The following is a 19045-nucleotide window of genomic DNA, read 5'->3' on the forward strand; positions in this document are numbered from 1 at the left end:
AACTAAGGCATGTGTCACCATGACCAGATCAGACATCTCCAGGAACAGGTGCAGTTGGCGCACTACTTTTAACTGAGCAAAAGCACTCCTGGCCACCGCTGAAACCTGAGCATCTAGGTTTAGGGCTGAATCCAGGAGCACCCCCAAACTGCGAATCTGAGTGCAACCCCATCCAACACAGGCTGAATCCCTATTCCCTGATCTGCCTTTTGACTGACCAGGAGCACCTCTGTCTTGTCTGGATTAAGTTTCAATTTGTTCTCCCTCATCCAGTCCATAACTGATGCCAAACACTGGTTAAGGACAGAAACAGCTTCCTTGGAATCTGGTGGAAAGGAGTAGTAGAGCTGGGTGTCATCAGCATATTGGTGGCATCGAACTCCAAAACTTTGGACAGCCTCTCCCAGCGGATTCATGTAGATATTAAATAGCATTGGGGATAGAACAGAACCCTGAGGGACCCCACAAGCTAACGGCCATGGATTTGAACAGGCATCCCCCAACACCACTGTCTGAGTTCGTCCCCCTAGGAAGGAATGGAGCCACTGTAAAACACTACCTCCAAGCCCCATCCCAGTGAGGTGTCCCAGAAGAATACCATCGTCGATGGGATTGAATGCCGCTGAGAGGTCCAGCAGACCCTTTATGGTAAGAAATCCCTTCTATAGCCCTACATGCACACATACATTTCACAGGCATTTATTTTAACTGTCACAAAATTCCAGTTTGCAGGTTCACAGAATTTCCAAAAAAAGCCTGAGTTATTGTGTATGCTGGCACATGCTGTCCAATCCGTCCTGCTGCAACCAGGAGCAGCTAAACAACCCAGAGAAGGTCTGTCCTTAGGTTGTTTTCCCTGACCTGCCAACCAGGACCTCTCCCCTGATAAGCCAGAATTGAACCATGTGAATGTTTTGGAACGTGTGATGTGCAAACTGGGCCAATAACTAATGTCCCAGGAAATATCACAGGAACTTAAATTACTTGGTGTGGCTAGCTGTTTACTATTCCTTCATTAGATATGAACAAACTGGTCTAATGTTGAAGAACAAATCCTCAGAAACAGTGCGCAAGTGATGCCGGGGAGAGGGGGAGGAATATAGGGCCTTCTAAAGCTGCCTGCTGTTTGAAAAGCAGATGAAATATTTAGCGACGCCACCAAGAGAAAATCAGTATGAGATCCTGCATCCCTAGTTACGTGTGATGTGTTAAGAGACAAGCTGCAAAGCAACTTTATCAAATTAAAACTTTGAAGAAGGGCACAAATGGGAAATGTCAGAACGTTGGAGGAATGTGATTGCCCTCCTGTCTCTCATTGTTTTGTGATTTGGACCTGTGGCCACGGCAACAGAGGTGATAGTAGAAGAAATAGCATAATTTATATTACCTTTTTAGCCTGCTGAAATTCCAAAGAGGAGCTACAAGGTATGTCTTTTAGGTCCTTTTTTTTTTAGTTCTCTTGGGAAGCTCCACAGGTTTCCTTAAGGGAAGTCTGCACTTTATTAATTTCTGTTCTCTGCGTACACAAGGACAGTGTTGTCTGGCAACTGCATCTACAACTCATTTACTTGGAAATAAGTCCCATTGCTTACAGTTTCCAAGTAAGGTTAATTCTCACTGAACATGTCTATGGGAGATTGTCACTGTGTAACTAGTACTCTGATTCTAAGTGCTCCCAACTGTATACCACGTTTGGATGGGGAGACGACTATTCCAGTCACTGCATGTTCAGTTGTACTAGTAGAATTGGTACAAGAGGTCAAGTTATCATTGCCTGAACACAGCAGCATAAAGTACCCCTTCCATGAGTGCTTCTGGTTACACTTCCTGGCTGTGTGCTAATATATCTGCTCCTGTTGTTGTTGTTCAGTCGTTCAGTTGTGTCCGACTCTTCGTGACCCCATGGACCATAGCACACCAGGCCTTCCTGTCCTGCGCACTCTCCCGGAGTGTGCTCAGGTTCATATGCTCCTACCAATGTCTATATGTGCTTAGGAACACAGCTTCCGTTATTGTGTTGGTCCCAAAGAATAAGAAAAACAAGGCAATTATAACAATGCTATTTTGGAGCCAATTTGTCTTAAAATACCAGAAGGAAGCTTTTAACTTAGGAAAACCTTTCCTTCAGCGTCAGGTATTTAGAATAATATAGTTTTAAATGGAATATATGTTGCCTTGTTAGTATGATGTTAATCTAGTTGAACACCTTAAGAACAAAAGGGGGTCAAGCATAAACAATACATTAGTTAAACCATGGGAGGTCAAATCAGTCAATCCTAAAGGAAATCAACCCTGACTGCTCATTGGAAGGACAGATACTGAAGCTGAAGCTCCAATATTTTGGCCACTTAATGCGAAGAGAAAAGTCACTGGAAAAGACCCTGATGCTGGGAAAGATTGAAGGCAAAAGGAGAAGGGGACGGCAGAGGATGAGATGGCTAGATAGCATCACCGATGCAATGAATATGAACTTGAGCACACTCCGGGAGAGAGTGGAGGACAGGAAGGCCTGGCGTGCTATGGTCCATGGGGTCACGAAGAGTCAGACACGACTTAACGACTGAACAACAAAGTTAGGCACTGAAGCCTAGATAACTAAAAAAAAAAATATGCTTCCATTCTTTTAAAGACTGGTTGACCCAGTAACTGCTGGTATCTCAGTACTTGATATTCCTCCTTCTGTTTATACAAGCTCTATGATGGTAAATAATCAGAATGTCAAAGCTGTTAATTTAATTTTGTAGTATTTATGTGTATTATACACAGAAGGCCAAATGATATTATATTTACACCCATACATATCTATTATTATAGGCATTGTAATTTCAAAATCCACTTATCCTAATGTGAACTTTCCTGAGGTGATGTCGGCTCTTTCTTTGTGTTCTGAGGTGAATTTTTTCTCCTGAAACTCAGTTTTGCCTCTTTAGAGTTTTACTTACTGTTCTCTTCAGTGCTGTTTGAGGAACATATCTTCAAGATTCATCTTCAGTTTTTATTTCAGTGAAGTAAGAGAGATGTTCACATGTACTGTATAGAAATTGCCTCCCAAGATCACATAATGATCTTACATAATGACCCCAGCCCAGCTAAAGTTAATTATGCCAATTCCCCATTAAAAGCACTTGTTATAGGCACAACTCACTTTTTCCACTGATTTTAGTGGGACATGTCAAGACTAACTGTAACTTGATAAAGGTAGTATCAAATAAAGTGTGACGAAAACTCAGTGCCTTAATTCTCCAAAGTCTGTTCCTTGCAGCAATATGGGTAAAGCAGCATATTGAATCAATAACACTAACTAAATAAAGCAGGTTAAGAATTTTTTTCCACTTCACCACACAGTGATTTTTGTCACTGAGTAAGTGTCATTTGCCTGTATTTCCTCTCTGATATAAGGTTGGATAGTGTTATTGATCTATCTCTTGATCCATTAATGACTGTAAATCACTTTGAAGTATGATGATGGTGGTGGTGATAATGATAAAAATGGTACACTGTTCATATTTATAGTCCCTGACCCATTCTTGTTTTCTAAGGTCAGGAGGATGGGTTGATGAAGCTAAGTGTGGCTGAGGTACAGGCCTCATCATGACCTATGTAAAACAGGTCTGGATCCATTTTTCTTCCCTTTTCCTCAGCAAAGGAGTTTCCACTTTTTGAGAAAATTTGGTTTGAAGAAGTCTTCTGTATGTTTGTATGTTGTTTCAGTGATGTCTCCATGTCCAAACAATTGATAATTCACAATTGCTGTTGCATTCGTTTGGGTGAAAAATCAAGTTTAAGAAGTTTGACAGGCCTCTCCTATTCTACACAGACAGTTTGGATAACAGCCTGATAGACTGACCTTGGGTTAGCATGGTCATTACAATCTGGGAGGTTGAAAGATTTTGAACTCACGTTACACATGCATAAATACTTGGTGTACAGTATACATAAACCAAATGGTCACAGCTACAATTAATCAATTAGTCTGGCAGGATCAGTTGGAGTAAGATTTTCCATTATCACGACTCATCATATATTATGCTTCTGGTATTGTTATGTTTATACTATTTATGAAGAAATCTTACAATTCTTTTTCAATTTGGTTTTAAGACCATCAGTTTCAGGCTTAAACATGCTTTGCTAAATCAGCTTCTGTAACTGATCTGAACCTGCTAAGGCAGTTTTCACCAGGCTTTTAACTTTAGGTGTATGGAAATTTCACTCTGATCAGGCCTTTCCTATCTCTATTGATACATCTGAACCTATAATGCAGCTAACATTGAAGGAAGTACATGGCAGCCACATACATTTAAAGTTGGCAGGCTCTATTTAAATATGTAATTTTCACAGAAAAAGTACTATTCTTGTCTGCTCCAATGTGGCAATTGTAAGTTGGAGTGGTTTTTGTTTTGGGCAAGCATAGCGTTTGTTAGGGCTGGCTGACAATAGACAAGCCAATAATGCTGCAGGGGGTCTGTTGCACCTTAGCCTACACTGACACATTGCTCAGACTGAGGAGCCAGGCCAGAGACAGCAATTATATATGGCCAGGTAGGGCCCAGTGAGTTCCTCGGGTCAGCTGATCTTGCTGGGCTTGAAAACCGTAGTATACCCTCCTGTCATGCACAGAGGTGGTGCTCCAGAGCAGGAGAGTTAAAACCAGCAGTTCCTTCTGCCAGCAAAGTGGAACAGGGAGTAAGGTGCCTGGGCCCTGTTGTCCCCATTATGAGATCTACCCCCCACCAGCACCTTTCAGTGTTGCCCTCCATCGGCCTTCCCCCCAACCTGGTGCCCTCCGGAGGTTTTGGGCTACAACTCCCAACATTCCTGACCATTGCCCATGCTGTCTGGGACAGATGGGAATTGAAGTCCAAAATATCTGGAAGGCTGCCCTGAATTCTCCAGAGTCTTGTCTCCCTGCTTACTGTACATCTCCCATGCACAATTTGATACCTCCCATACAACTCTGCTAAGGCCAGCTTGCATTGCCCTTGCTTACTCCAGTGATCACTCAGTTCTGGACTGTGACTGAATAACTGGTACACTAGAACTGTTGAATGCTATGCATTGTATAGGCAAGAGTTTATCTAAGAGGACTATATAGAGATCACCAAACCAATTTCACATTGTAGTCTGTGATTTGACCGAGCGTGCACTCTAGTACCTCTGATAGTTCCCTGGCCCCTCTGAGGAGGTTGATAATTCTCCCGGCAATCCTAATTCCGACCTGTGATTCATCCAGCCCGGCGTTTCTCATGATGTACTCTGCATATAAGTTAAATAAGCAGGGCGACAATATGCAGCCTTGTCGTACTCCTTCCCCAATTTTGAACCAGTCGGTTGTTCCATGTCTGGTTCTTACTGTTGCTTCTTGACCCTCGTACAGGTTTCTCAGGAGACAAGTAAGGTGGTCTGGTACCCCCATCTCTTTCAGAATTTGCCAGAGTTTGTGGTGATCCACACCATCAAAGGCTTTAGCGTAGTCAATGACGCAGAAATAGATGTTTTTCTGGAATTCTCTTGCTTTCTCCATGATCCAGCGAATGTTGGTGATTTGATGTCTAGTTCCTCTGCCTCTTCGAAACCCAGCTGGTACTTCCAGTAGTTCTCGGTTCGCATACTGCTGAAGCCTAGCTTGTAGGATATTGAGCATCACCTTGCTGGCATGTGAAATGAGTGCAATTGTGTGGTAGTTTGAACACTCTTTGGCATTGCTCTTCTTTGGAATTGGAATGTAAACTGACCTTTTCCAGTCTTGTGGCCACTGTTGAGTCTTCCAAATTTGTTGGGGGCTTGCAAATATATTACCAGCAGAGCTCAGATATATCCATTGATTAAGTGCTTATTAGTGCTGAAGACATTTAGTTAGTCAGCTGCTACGCTGTTGAACTTGAAAGTTTATTTTCAACTTGGGAACTGTGAGCCTCCCAACAATGTTTGTTTTTATAGTTCTTTTCTCTCTCCCTTTCTCTTTAAATTTCAGGGAAGCAGTTTCAAGAGGCATGGCTGCTTCTGTGGTGTTGTGTAAAATGCTCCATCAAGAGGCAATAATGTACATTCCTCTGGCAGGACGGGATGGATTTTTGTTTTGTTTTGTTTTTTCTGTTTATTTATAAGACGTTTCCTCTTAGTTAGTGGAAGTCTGATCATTAAGAGGCTCCAGTGATTTTCCTTCCCACCTCTCTCCTCCCTACGTTCTCTGCCTCGGCACTCCCTGTGGATCCCTGTGAACTCAAAAAGCTGAGGCAGCCGAGGCAGCCAAGCCTTGTCACTCTCAAGAGGGAGAGCAGATCCTTCGTCATCGCTTGGAACAGGAACTACCGTGGTGGTGAGTGGTGAGGATACAGAAGTTGCTATGTGGCTGCTGGTGGTGGTGCTTCTGAAGTAAAGCAGGAAATATACAGTATATTTGTTTTGGTTTTGTTACCACACTAGGGACCGAAGATTTTAGCAGTTTTTGTGGAGCTGAGAAAGCTTTATGTTCATTGCTAGTGAGAGACCAATCAATACTGTTTAGGTTCGCTTTAGCTTGCAATGGTGGGCTTTCTTGCTGTCACCAGTGGGTGTCAGCCTTGGCAGTAGCTAACAAGGTGCTTGTCAAGAGACAAGAGTGTGCTGCTTGAGGGGGTCTGGAAGAAGGGAAATGTTAATCCTTCACTTGGATTCTTTGTCTGGCAACTTTTCATGCCTGTGTTTCTGAGCATTTACATTATGCTCTGAATACCTGATTGCCCAGCCAAGCAGAAAAGAAACTCTCCAGTGAATGCATAGTAAAAGAAAATGCTTCTATAAAAGCAACCTCTGGGAAAAGGGAAAAAGTAGTTTGTTTATGGATCGGAGTTCCATGTTTTTTTGCACTGGAGGATTAAAAAAATGTAACTCTCCCCCTTCTGTTCCTTTTCCTTGTGAGATGATATGAATAATTCACTTGTGATATTTTGAGATAATCTTCTATTCATACCTTTTACCCATATATTTTCCCCAAATGAGGAAAATCAGCTAGTGAAGGGAATTTTGAGCAAGAAAACCACCATGGGGGAGAGGGTTATGCAACCCTTCCCCCTCCACCACTCCTGGAATCAAATTTGCAGCCCCTTAGAACTGCTTTCATCTTTTAAAAATACACACTCATTTTGAAACTGTTAAACATGTCGATTTTATAAGCTCTAGTGTGGCCATTAAAAACATATTAAGCCCAATAAATAACTGTGAAAATTGAGATAGACATAGCCAAAAAAAATTAAGAAATGTTATGAAATTATTTCATTAAAAACAGATTTATTCAAAGATCAAGGAATTAAAACCCTGTTGCTAAGTGATTCATATAAAGATGTCTTCCTGAATCTTGTGTCCTCCAGATGTTTTGGACTACAACACCCATAATCCCTGACTATTGAACATGCTGAAGGGCTAACAGGAGCTATAGTCCAAAAACCTCTGGAAGGCTGACATAAAGGTTTGCCAATGTAGAACAGGCAGGGATAAAATCGTATTATATTCTGCTAAGAAGAAAAATATAGAACTCAGAATTTTAAAGTTGAATTCTTAGGGTATAGTAGAGTTGCAGTATCAGTTTTCCAAATTAAAAAAATGAGTAACTGCTAATTCTTTTTTTTTTAATGGAACAGTCCTAGATCTCTAAAACCTTCAGAGGTTTATTTATATATACATATGTTGCACAGCTGGCGAGGCAAGGAATAAATCTTTTAAATATATAAGAAAATCTTTTAAATATACATTTTAAATAATATATAAGATAGTGACATAGGTGATCAAGGAAAAGGAATCATAGACCAGTATTCGAACACATGTTTGCTTGTATAATGTCCCATGTTAAACCCTCAGTATCTCTAGTTAAATGGATCACAAGTAGCAAGGCTGGGGAAAATTTCAGTTTGACATCTTGAAAAGCTGCTACGCATCGGTATAGAATGTATTAGATGGGCTGATAGTCCAGCCAACCTGCTGAAAATTGGGGGCTGACGGCAAACTAATTGCAGAAGAAACCAAACCTATTTTATTATTCAGTTCACTGTACAAGTATTAAAAGTAGAGAAAATATATCTAAGGAAATATTTCCAAAATGGCGAATTTAAAGATTGTTTCCACTGTAATGTGATTTAGCATTGTACTTTGGCAAATATATAGAAAACGATTGTGTGCATTAACAAAATGTTCCTGCTTCTTTTCACCATCAATAATTTTAGCTTTCCAGTGACAAAGAATACGTAATTTGATTTCTAACTTCCAAAGATATAACAAAAATGTGCTTAGATGGAACATAACAGCTGCGTTATACCCAGTCAGAAGATTTGTCCATCTAGGTCAGTATTACCTACACTGACTGGTAGTAACTGTCACACAGGAGTATTTTGCAGCCCTATCTGCATATGTCAGGAGGCCGATGTACATTGCGCCCACCATCGCAATGAAGTCGGGGTCCTGTGGGGTTAAATGCATTCGCATTAAAACGTGATTATCCACATTCATCCATTTTCCCCGTTGCGGTTCTTGATCGAATGTGTGAGCTCGGTTCACACTCGAGAGCTGCGCTGTTTTCCTGCTCTTAAAGACGGCGGCTGTCATTGGAGGAGCAGAAACTCCCTGTTTCCGCTGATTCCCCGCCCACTGTCCCTCTCTTCCTCTGTGCCTCTGTGTGTGTGTGGGGATGGTGCGAGCATCCTGTTGGGGCTTGAAGCCTGGTGAGAGCTTGTCCCTTGCTGCCACCACTGTAGCAGGTGGGGGTGGAGGGAAGAAGGGGGCACCTATCCTCTTCTCCCCCCCCACCTGCTGGAGACCAGGGCGAGAGGCTGGGGTGTGTGTGCTGATGCTCTTTTTCCCGCACCAGCCCTTTGCAGCCAGCGCGAGGAAGAGGGGCAGCGGTGACGGCACCCAGCACGCGCGTTTCAGGGGGGCTGCTACCTTCTTCAACGCTTCAAAGACTGTGAGATTACATTGCATAGGTTCCTCAGCACTCAAAGCTTTATCACCAGCAAGGAAATGGCTGGAGGTGCCTGCTCTTGTCTGGTCTTGGAAACTCAGCAGGGTTGGCCCAGGTCAGAATTTTGGATGGGAGACCACAAGGGAATCAAGCTTCCTGCACTGAGCAGAGGGTTGTTCTCTCCCTTCAAATGACACTAACTTTTACCTCCTTCTATCCCCTGCTTTGGCTTTAAAAAAAAAAAATTAGGATCACAACTGAGTGCCTTTACACATGCTGCCTCCCCTCCCCAATGCTCAGGTCGGGGGGCGGGGGGCTGCTTGCAAAGACTGCCCTGTGAAGAAATTTATGTTTGTGCACGGGGATACAAGGCTGGAGAAAGCCTATTCTTTGAAGATATGAAGATCTGAAGACTTGAAAATTCAAAGTTAATACCTTAATTTAAAAAAATCACTTACAGGGTGTCATTTGAAGGGAGAGAACAACCCCCTGCTCATTGCAGGAAGCCTGATTCCCTTGCGGTCTCCCATCCAAAATTCTGACCAGGGCTGACCTGGCTGAGCTTCCTAGATCAGATAAGAGCCAGCACCTCTAGCCCTCTGCTGGTTGGTGATAAAACTTCCAGTGCTAAGGAACCTATGCTATCAGTAGATGAAAGACCAGATGGGGGCATCTAGAGGTGTGATTGGACAGGAGGGAAATCCAAACACTGCCGTATATGGACAGGTGTGGGAGGGGACTACGACCTTATAAGGTAATGAACACAGAAGAGCACAGCACATGAATGGGAAATACCAGAATATCAGGGCATTGAAAGCGAGAGCACAGAAGTGGGAAATTACGGTCCCAATCAGAGGCATGTCCTGCGTAGTGTGAAAGACAAGCTGTGAAACCTTATTGGAAGCGAGAAAAAAAAACGTAAGTGTGGATTGGCCCAGGGTTGAATCCGGGACTTTTTGCATGTAAAGCATGTGCTCCTACACTGGCTTATGACCTTTCTCCAATAAACTAAGCATTTCTGGAAGATCATAGTTATTTATAGGCTTTGTCATAAAACTGATACATATGTGAACATAGCAGTGTTATTGAATTTCATTAAGTAAATTAAAAAGTGATGCTTTTTCTTTGAAACGCATTTTCAAAATGAACACAAAAAGAGTTCAGACTGGATCAGACTAAAGGCCTATCTAGTCCAGCATTTTGTTCCCATCAGCTGCATTTGGAAGCCCACAAACAGGACATGAGTGTAATATCACCCTCCTGTTCATGTTCCCCAGCAACTGGTATTCAGAGGCTTACTGCCTCCAGTACTGGAGGTAATATATAGCCTTATCCTCCATGAATTTGAATATTGTTCCCATTTGTTCAGTAGCCCACACAAGGCATTATGTTGGAACCTATCACAAAGTATGGACGTTCCCAGTACTCTTAATTCTAATTAGGCAGTTCCTCATGTCCTGAAAATGTTTCTGAATGAGCTTTTTCATATCATTCCACACTATGGTGAGTACAAAATGTATTCTGGGAATAGGCAGTGCACCCAAATTCAAAAGTATAGTGTGTGTGTGTGTGTGTGTGTGTGTGTACCTATATCTATATATCCAATAATCTATCAAAGATAATTTTGTGATGTAACAAATGTTATATATGTCACTCAGCAGCTAATTGCAAACTTTATAAATGCAACTGCTTCTTCAAATCATAGAATTGGAAAGTACCTCAAAGGTCATCTATTTTCCCACTCATGTAGGAAATCCACTACTACTACAACTTTTACATGGCTATCCAGCCTCTGCTTTAAAACATTTAACCTAAAATTCTCTAACAAAGAAAGACCACCACCTTCCAGGGCAGCCTGTTCCACTGTTGAACAGCTTGTACCACCAGGAAGTTCAGGAAGTTATTCCTAATGTTTTGTTAGAATCCCTTTTCTTGTAATTTGAACCTGTTGGTTCAGACCTTATGTTCTGGAACAACATAACAGAAATTTACTCCATTGTTTATGTGACAGCTCTTCAAATATTTCTTGATGAGGATTATGTCCTAATTGTATAAAATTAGTTTATGAGAAATCATAAACGAATTTCAAATGTCATATACCATTTTTTTCTTGATGTAAACTTTTAAAAACTGGCATGCAGATGCTACTTTTATGGAAATGCTGACCTGCACAGCTAAAGAGTGCATTTTAAATTATGAGAGAGGCTGAGAGATTTCAAGGGGTTCTTCTCTGACATAAAGAGGTATATACATTAGATATTAGAAACAATATAGCACACATTTCCTATAATCCAGTATGAATCTGCAGAGGTTTGGGTTTGTTTTTTTTAATAATGATCTGTGAGTTTCTACCTTCTAGGATTGTACTCTTTATGGATGAAGGGAGATGTAACATTTTAAGTGTGCTGGACATGTAGTGGCTTGCACACTCATTTACTGCCCTGAAAACAAATATCTTGGAATGCAGTGAAAGTCTGTTCCTCCAAACCACTTCCATCCAACTTAAAATGCTACATCTGCCTTTCCCAGTAATTTCTGAGCATAGGGACTAGTTGTGTTGCATTTTCACTAAGCAAATCAGCCATTATTGTTGCTATTTTGTTCAGCTATCTGAGGAGTACAATTTCTCCGCAGCATTTGAGTAGCCAGTTAGCCCAGACAATTAAAACAAAGCAAAACAAAACGCTACAAGATTTCTTGGATAGTTTTATTGCAGCAGGGTGTGTGGGGAGAACACATTGGTGATGTAGACCTCCCACTGTATATTGCACCTGCAGATATAGTTTGGATCTACGGTTTCTACAGTATTTCCTAATTCTAGTACAGCATGCCTCAAAATCCCTAGAATAGGCAGGGCAGAAGGGAAATCTGCATAATATGTACAAAAAAAGTGTACTTTTTCAGATTTTACATAGGGATAAAATTGTTTATAGAGCCATATATTCAGTCCATCTACTTTATAGTATACACCAATACATTCTCATTGGGGGCGGAGGGAGAAAATAAGAAGAAAAAGGGGGGCACCAGCACCGGCATAAACAAACAAACAAAAGAGAGGCAAACCCCAAAGTGCTGAAAAAATCTTACTATAAAAAAAATCCAGTATCTGTTGTTGGTGCCTGAAATGCTTTGAGCAGTTGCTCTTTATCAGAGGCAGTGATTTTTCTAGTTTACATCAGAGTACCAAAAAGAGATAGTGCATGTTTTTAAACATTTATTTATTGATAATGCATTTTTGGCACTTTGGAGGTCATCTTTTCTCTCTTTTTGGGCAAAACATTTATTTTCTTTTCCTTTTTTTCTATAAAGATTTTATTTATTTTCTTTCTCTTATCTTCCTCTTCTATGAACACCCATGCAAGTGGCTCTCAGTGGCTTGGTATCCCTTTCTGATTGATCAGATCACCATCCATCTAGGTACATAAATGCTACCAGTCAGGCACTGGGAGTACCTGACATCAATGTCAGGCACTCCCAGACTGTTCACAAGATGGTTGATGTTAATGCCATGCAAAGTTAATTTAGGGCAAAGACATGTATGTTTTAAGATGATTTATTTTAAGAGATGAGTACATGTATTCTCATTGGAAAACGGTGTTGTCACAGAGAATTTTGGAATATTTAACATCTTAAGGTACAGAAATTATATAAACTTCCTAACCGTATAATCAGTTTGACCATGGAACAGACTGCTGCCCTGGGAGGTGGTGGTCTTTTCTTCTCTGGAGATATTTCAGCAGAGGTTGGGGTGGCCATCAGTGGAGGCTGGTGGCTCCGATTGTGGTGGGGCCATGATACATTCTGGGTTTCAGCCAGAACCAGCCAGAACTCTAAAGGAGCTATCCAAGGTGCTGAACCCTATCCCCAAAATAGGTTCAGCTGTCAGGGATGCTGTAGTTGCATCCTGCATTGTAGATCTGCACTGAGCAGCAGGTTGGACAGTATGATCCTCAAGGTCCCTTCCGACTCTATTATTCAATGATTCTATATAAGCCTATGGAAATCTGTGTCTGCATGGGCTAAACTGCCTCCATTCCTAAGGGACAAACTTGTGTATAATTATTGTTTGATTTTTTTCCCACCCTACATTTTGATTTGCACTGGCTAGTTCTAGCCCAGTCTTGCACTTTTAAGTAAGGACTTGTTTTCCCTTACATCATGCACAAGGGAACCATTACTCTATCAGGTTATATCTTCACATCAGTTTCACAGCCATATTTCCTGTAAAAACACAGCCAAGCCTTTTGTTAGGGGTCTTAAGTCTGAAGTTAGCAGAAGTTATGCTACTCTTAGAGATGTGAAATGCCTTTCCTCCATTTGCAACCCCATTTGCAGGGGATGAATTAGGCGAGGGCATTTTGCCAATTTGGGGTGGTGGTTAAAAGTTGAATTGTTTCAGGAGGAGCCAGGCAACAGTAGTGTCAGCTTCTGATTGGCTGCCTGCCAGCAGGCTTATCCTAAGAGCACACTACATAGAGCATCTGCGCTCTATGCACAGTGTTGTGACTACATAGAGCATCTTCAGTTGCCACTGCCTGTCTGACCAACCCACCCAGGTGGGTAGCTAGCTAGCTTGTTTGTTGCTTCCACCTCCCAATGGGAGCAGGGGGAAGGGATAGAAGGAACCACTTTGCCACACTATATAAGTGTAAAAAACAGGGGGAAAAACCCAGCTTCCTCCACACATAATTCAGAAGTCACCCCCTCCCCTGCCAAAACTGGGAAAGAAATTCTCCATGACCACCCACCCCAATTTGACCAACCGGACAGTTCATTGATCCAGGTAGCAGCCCTCCTCTATCTTCTCCCAAGAGGGAAGAGAAAGACTTTAATTACTCACTTACAACTACTGCTTTTGCTATGGATCTTCTGTAGCCATGTAAGGTGTACCCTGCCGACCTGCCTACTAAGTCAGCTAGGGCAACTATCTGAAGATAAAACCATTTTTCTCTTTTTATTTCCTTAATGCAATCTTATGCTTGTTGTGTGTTTTAACTTAAGTTTCTGCTATTGTTTTGAAGAACCCTCCATGCTATATTACTTGCTGCCTTTGAAATTCCTCTGAGTTTCCATAGTGTTTAGGAGATCCTCAAATGTTAATGGTTGGTGCTATAAAACGCAATAATAAATGCATCTAATAAGAAACTCTCACAGATGTATTATTTTGTTTTATTTTCCTCTCTGCTTGTTCTAGGATTTTCTGTTATGTGTGTAGGTTTCTGTTCAAATGTGGGTTATGCTGCTGGCAAAACAGAAGTCAGTGCAAATTACAGAGGCATTGCATTGCTGAAGGTTTGTGTCAGTGGATTCAGGGCACATTTCTCCAAGTTCACTAAAACATGGGTATCATACACACCTTGTGGCATTAGAAGTGTTATCCAGAAAACAAGAAGCCTAATCATATAAGGGTGGGGGAATGTTCTTATGATAAACTCTGCCTTACGTGCCACACATAGAGTAATTTCTCCTGGCTGTGTATATTACAAAGCAAAGTTTGTTGTTGTTCAGTCGTTAAGTCGTGTCCGACTCTTCGTGACCCCATGGACCATAGCACGCCAAGCCTTCCTGTCCTTCGCTCTCTCCTGGAGTGTGCTCAAATTCATACTCATTGCATCGCTGATGCTATCTAGCCATCTCATCCTCTGCCGTCCCCTTCTCCTTTTGCCTTCAATCTTTCCCAGCATCAGGGTCTTTTCCAGGGAGTTTTCTCTTCGCATTAGGTGGCCAAAATATTTGAGCTTCATCTTAGTATCTGTCCTTCCAATGAGCACTCAGGGTTGATTTCCTTTAGGATGGACTGATTTGACATCCTTGCAGTCCAGGGGACTCGTAAGAGTCTTCTCCAGCACCATAGTTGGAAGGCATCAATTCTTCAGCTCTCAGCCTTCCTTATAGTCCAGCTGTCACAGCCATACATTGCTACTGGGAAAACCATAGCTTTGATTATACGTACCTTTGTCAGCAAGGTGATGTCTCCGCTAACTATGCTGTCTGGGTTTGCTATAGCTTTCCTCCCAAGGAGCAAGCGTCTTTTAATTTCATGGCTACAGTCACCGTCTGCGGTGATCTTGCAGCCCAAGAAAATAAAATATGTCACTGCTTCCATTTCTTCCCCTTCTGTACGCCAGGAAGTGATGGGGCCAGATGCCATGATCTTCATTTTTTTAATGTTGAGTTTCAAACCAGCTTTTGCACTCTCTGCTTTCATCCTCAACAAGAGGCTCTTGAGGTCCTCTTCGCTTTCTGCCATTAGGGTGGTATCATCTGCATATCGGAGGCTGTTGAGAATTCTCCCGGCAATCTTAACTCTGACCTGTGATTCATCCAACCCGGCGTTTCTCATGATTAACTGCATATAAGTTAAATAAGCAGGGCGACAATATGCAGCCTTGTCATACTCCTTTCCCAATTTTGAACCACTCGGTTGTTCCATGTCCGGTTCTTACTGTTGCTTCTTGACCCTCGTACAGGTTTCTCAGGAGACAGGTAAGGTGGTCTGACTGGTACTCCCATCTCTTTCAGAATTTGCCACAGTTTGTTGTGATCCACACCATCAAAGGCTTTAGCATAGTCAATGAAGCAGAAACAGACGTTTTCTGGAATTCTCTTGCTTTCTCCATGATGCAGTGAATGTTGGCGATTTGATCTCTAGTTCCTCTGCCTCTTCGAAACCCCGCTTGTACTTCCGGTAGTTCTCAGTTCACATGCTGCTGAACCTTAGCCTGTAGGATTTTGAGCATCACCTTGCTGGCATGTGAAATGAGCACAATTGTGCGGTAGTTTGAACACTCTTTGGCGTTGCCCTTCTTTGGAACTGGAATGTAAACTGACCTTTTCCAGTCTTGTGGCCACTGTTGAGTGTTCCAAATTTGTTGGCATATTGAGTGCAGCACTTTAACAGCATAACCTTTTAGGATTTTAAATAGCTCAGCTGGAATTCTGTCATCTCCGCTAGCTTTGTTGTTAGTAACGCTTCCTAAGGCCCACTTGACTTCACTCTCGAGGATGTCCGGCTCACGTTCAGTGACTGCACTATCATGGCTATCAGGGACATTAAGTGTCAGGGTGGAAACTGAGCCGATAGAACCCCAGAGCAGTTCTGATTCTGAGGAGGATCAGGAATCCGTGGGAGAGGAGCCAGCTCATCCCTCACAGGCACAGCAGCTGGCAGATATTCCTCCTGCCAGCATTCCTGAGATAGATAGTGATTCTAGCAGTGACAAAGTGTGGGAGGGGGGCTTGCTAGACGCTCGACGCAGACGCAGGGAGCGACGAGCGATGGAGGGTGCGGAAAGGTGGCGTAGCGCCTGTTTGGCGCGCAAGCAATGGCCGCCTCCCGTGGACCCAAGGGAAAGAGGGAGGATCTCTCCCTAGCCCATACGTTCAGGGTCTTCAAGTGATTCTCCTTCAAACAGGGATCAACTGCCTACTCGGAACATAGGCTACTCTGCTGTTCATTGCTTAGTCGCTGGTGATTGGCGAGCTGCCCGCTCCCAAGATGGTGGCCAGAGCCGGGAGGTGAAGCAGGACATGCTGCCGCCGGGCGGATACGGGCCCATTGACTACAAGAGGAACTTGCCCCGGCGGGGGCTGTCAGGCTATAGCCTGTTCGCCATTGGAATTGGGACCCTCGTCTATGGCTATTATTCCCTTGTGACATGGAACCGAGAGAGGCGGCGCCTGAACATCGAGGACCTGGAGACGTGAGTGGCCATCTTTCCCCTTCTTATGGCTGAGGATGACTGCAGGATGCTACGCATCTTGCGTCAAAATCTCGACGAGGAGGCCAAGATCATGAAGGACATCCCCGGCTGGCAGGTCGGTGAGTCTCTGTTCCACACCACACGCTGGGTGCCCCCCACGCTCAACGAGCTCTTTTACCTGCACCCGCAGAGCATGCTCGACAACGCTAAATTTGGTTGCCAGTTTTACGTGTGAGCGGCAGCAGGGTTTCTGTGAACCGCCCAGAGAGCTTCGGCTATTGGGCGGTATAGAAATGAAATGAAATGAATGAATGAATTAGCATCTGAAAGAGTCATTAAATGGTAAAAGGATTAAAGCCTTGAAAAGAATCCTTTCATCTGTGTCTTGAGTTGGCTATTTCTCAACTAGGGCGCTCCTGACAGTAAGATCTTTCCTGTATAGTTCTTCTGTGTATTCTTTCCACCTCTTCTGATCTCATCTGCTTCTGTTAGGTCCCTGCCTTCTTTGTCCTTTATCATGCCCATCTTTGCACAAAACATTCCCTTGAGATCTCCGATTTTCTTGAAAAGATCTCTAGTCTTTCCCATTCTATTATTTCCTCGATTTCTTTGCATTGTTCATTTAAGAAGGCCTTCTTGTCTCTCCTTGCTATTCTCTGGAATCTGCATTCAGTTGGATATATCTTCCCCTTTCTCCTTTGCTTTTCACTTCCCTTCTTTCCTCAGCTACTTGTAAAGCCTCATCAGACAGCCACTTTGCTTTCTTGCATTTCTTTTTCTTCGGGATGGATTTCGTTGCTGCCTCCTGAACAGTGTTACGGACCTCTGTCCATAGTTCCTCAGGCACTCTGTCTATCAGGTCTAATCCCTTAAATCTATTCCTCACCTCCACTGTATATTCATAAGGGATATGATTTAGGTCATACCTGAATGGTTTATTGGTTTTCCCTACATTCTTCAATTTAAGCCAAAATTTTGCAAGAAGCAGCTCATGATCTGTGCCACAGTCAGCTCCAGGTCTTGTTTTTACTGACTGTATGGAGCTTCTCCATCTTTGGCTGCAAAGGACATAATCAATCTGATTTCGATATTGACCATCTGGTGATGTCCATGTGTAGAGTCGCCTCTTGTGCTTTTGGAAAAGAGTGTTTGCTATGATCAGCGTGTTCTCTTGGCAAAACTCTATTAGCCTTTGTCCTGCTTCATTTTGTACACCAAGGCCATGCTTGCCTGTGATCCCGGTGATTTCTTGACTTCCTACTTGAGCATTCCAATCCCTTATGATGAAGAGGACATCTTTTTTTGGAGTTAGTTCTAGAAGGTGTTGTAGGTCTTCATAGAACCAATCAACCTCAGCTTCTTCGGCCTCAGTGGTTGGGGCATAGACTTGAATTACTGTGATGTTGAATGGTTTGCCTTGGATTCGTACTGAGATCATTCTATCGTTTTTGAGATTGTACCCCAGTACTGCTTTTCCCACCCTTTTGCTGACTATGAGTGCGACTCCATTTCTTCTAAGGGATTCTTGCCCACAGTAGTAGATATAATGGTCGCCTGAATTAAATTCGCCCATGCTTGTCCATTTTAGTTCTCTGATTCCCAAGATGTCGATGTTCAATCTTGCCATCTCATGTTTGACCACCTCCAGCTTACCTTGATTCATTGATCTGACATTCCAGGTTCCTAAACAATATTGTTCTTTACAGCATCGGATTTTCTTTTCAGCACCAGACACATCCACAGCTGAGTGTCCTTTCGGCTTTGGCCCAGCCACTTCACTCTTTCTGGCGCTACTTGGAAATACCCTCTGCTCTTCCCCAGTAGTATATTGGACACCTTCCGACCTGAGGGGCTCATCTTCCGGCGTCATCTCTTTTAGCCTTGTGATACATTCCATGGGGTTTTCTTGGCAAGAATACTGGAGTGGGTTGCCATTTCCTTCTCCAGTGGACCACATTTTGTCAGAACTCTCCGCCATGACCTGTCCGTCTTGGGTGGCCTTGCACGGCATAGCTTATGTCTTCACTGAGTCACACAAGCCCCTTCGCCACAACAAGGTAGTGGCGTATCAGAAGGTTGTAATTTCATTTAGGTGTTCTGTTGATGTGGTAAATTGCAAGAGCACAGCTCAAGTGGCTATTTAAATCATATGAGCTTTAAGCTGAAAATACTGCCTGGCAGTAAATAATTGCCCTTTTCCTCAGGCTTGCATTGCCCATATGTATGTGCTTAAAGTTCTCTGCTCTATTCCTATAAATAATAAGCAGCTTTGGTCGCTAGAGTGGTGTGATGTCCCAGACTGTGTCAGGCAAATGCCATCTGTATAGCCAGGGCAAAATCCAATGTGGGATAAGAAAGCATTAAAAAAAAGTGAGATAAATCAAAATCTTCATTCAAAATAAATCAAAATCTT

At 42.8% G+C, this 19045-nt stretch overlaps 1 protein-coding gene and 1 pseudogene across 50 annotated transcripts in view; both read left to right on the forward strand.

Moving 5' to 3' along the window:
• The window catches only part of ZBTB20 (zinc finger and BTB domain containing 20), an 809278-nt gene that overhangs the window by 440712 nt on the left and 349521 nt on the right, over nt 1-19045 (forward strand). The gene's annotated exons all lie outside the window — the stretch shown is intronic.
• On the forward strand, nt 607-17465 carry LOC146349614 (NADH dehydrogenase [ubiquinone] 1 alpha subcomplex subunit 13 pseudogene; annotated as a pseudogene).

Source organism: Heloderma suspectum, chromosome 3, assembly GCF_057233095.1.
Source record: "Heloderma suspectum isolate Gila_16-S chromosome 3, 16-S_ref, whole genome shotgun sequence".
Lineage (NCBI taxonomy): Eukaryota > Metazoa > Chordata > Lepidosauria > Squamata > Helodermatidae > Heloderma > Heloderma suspectum.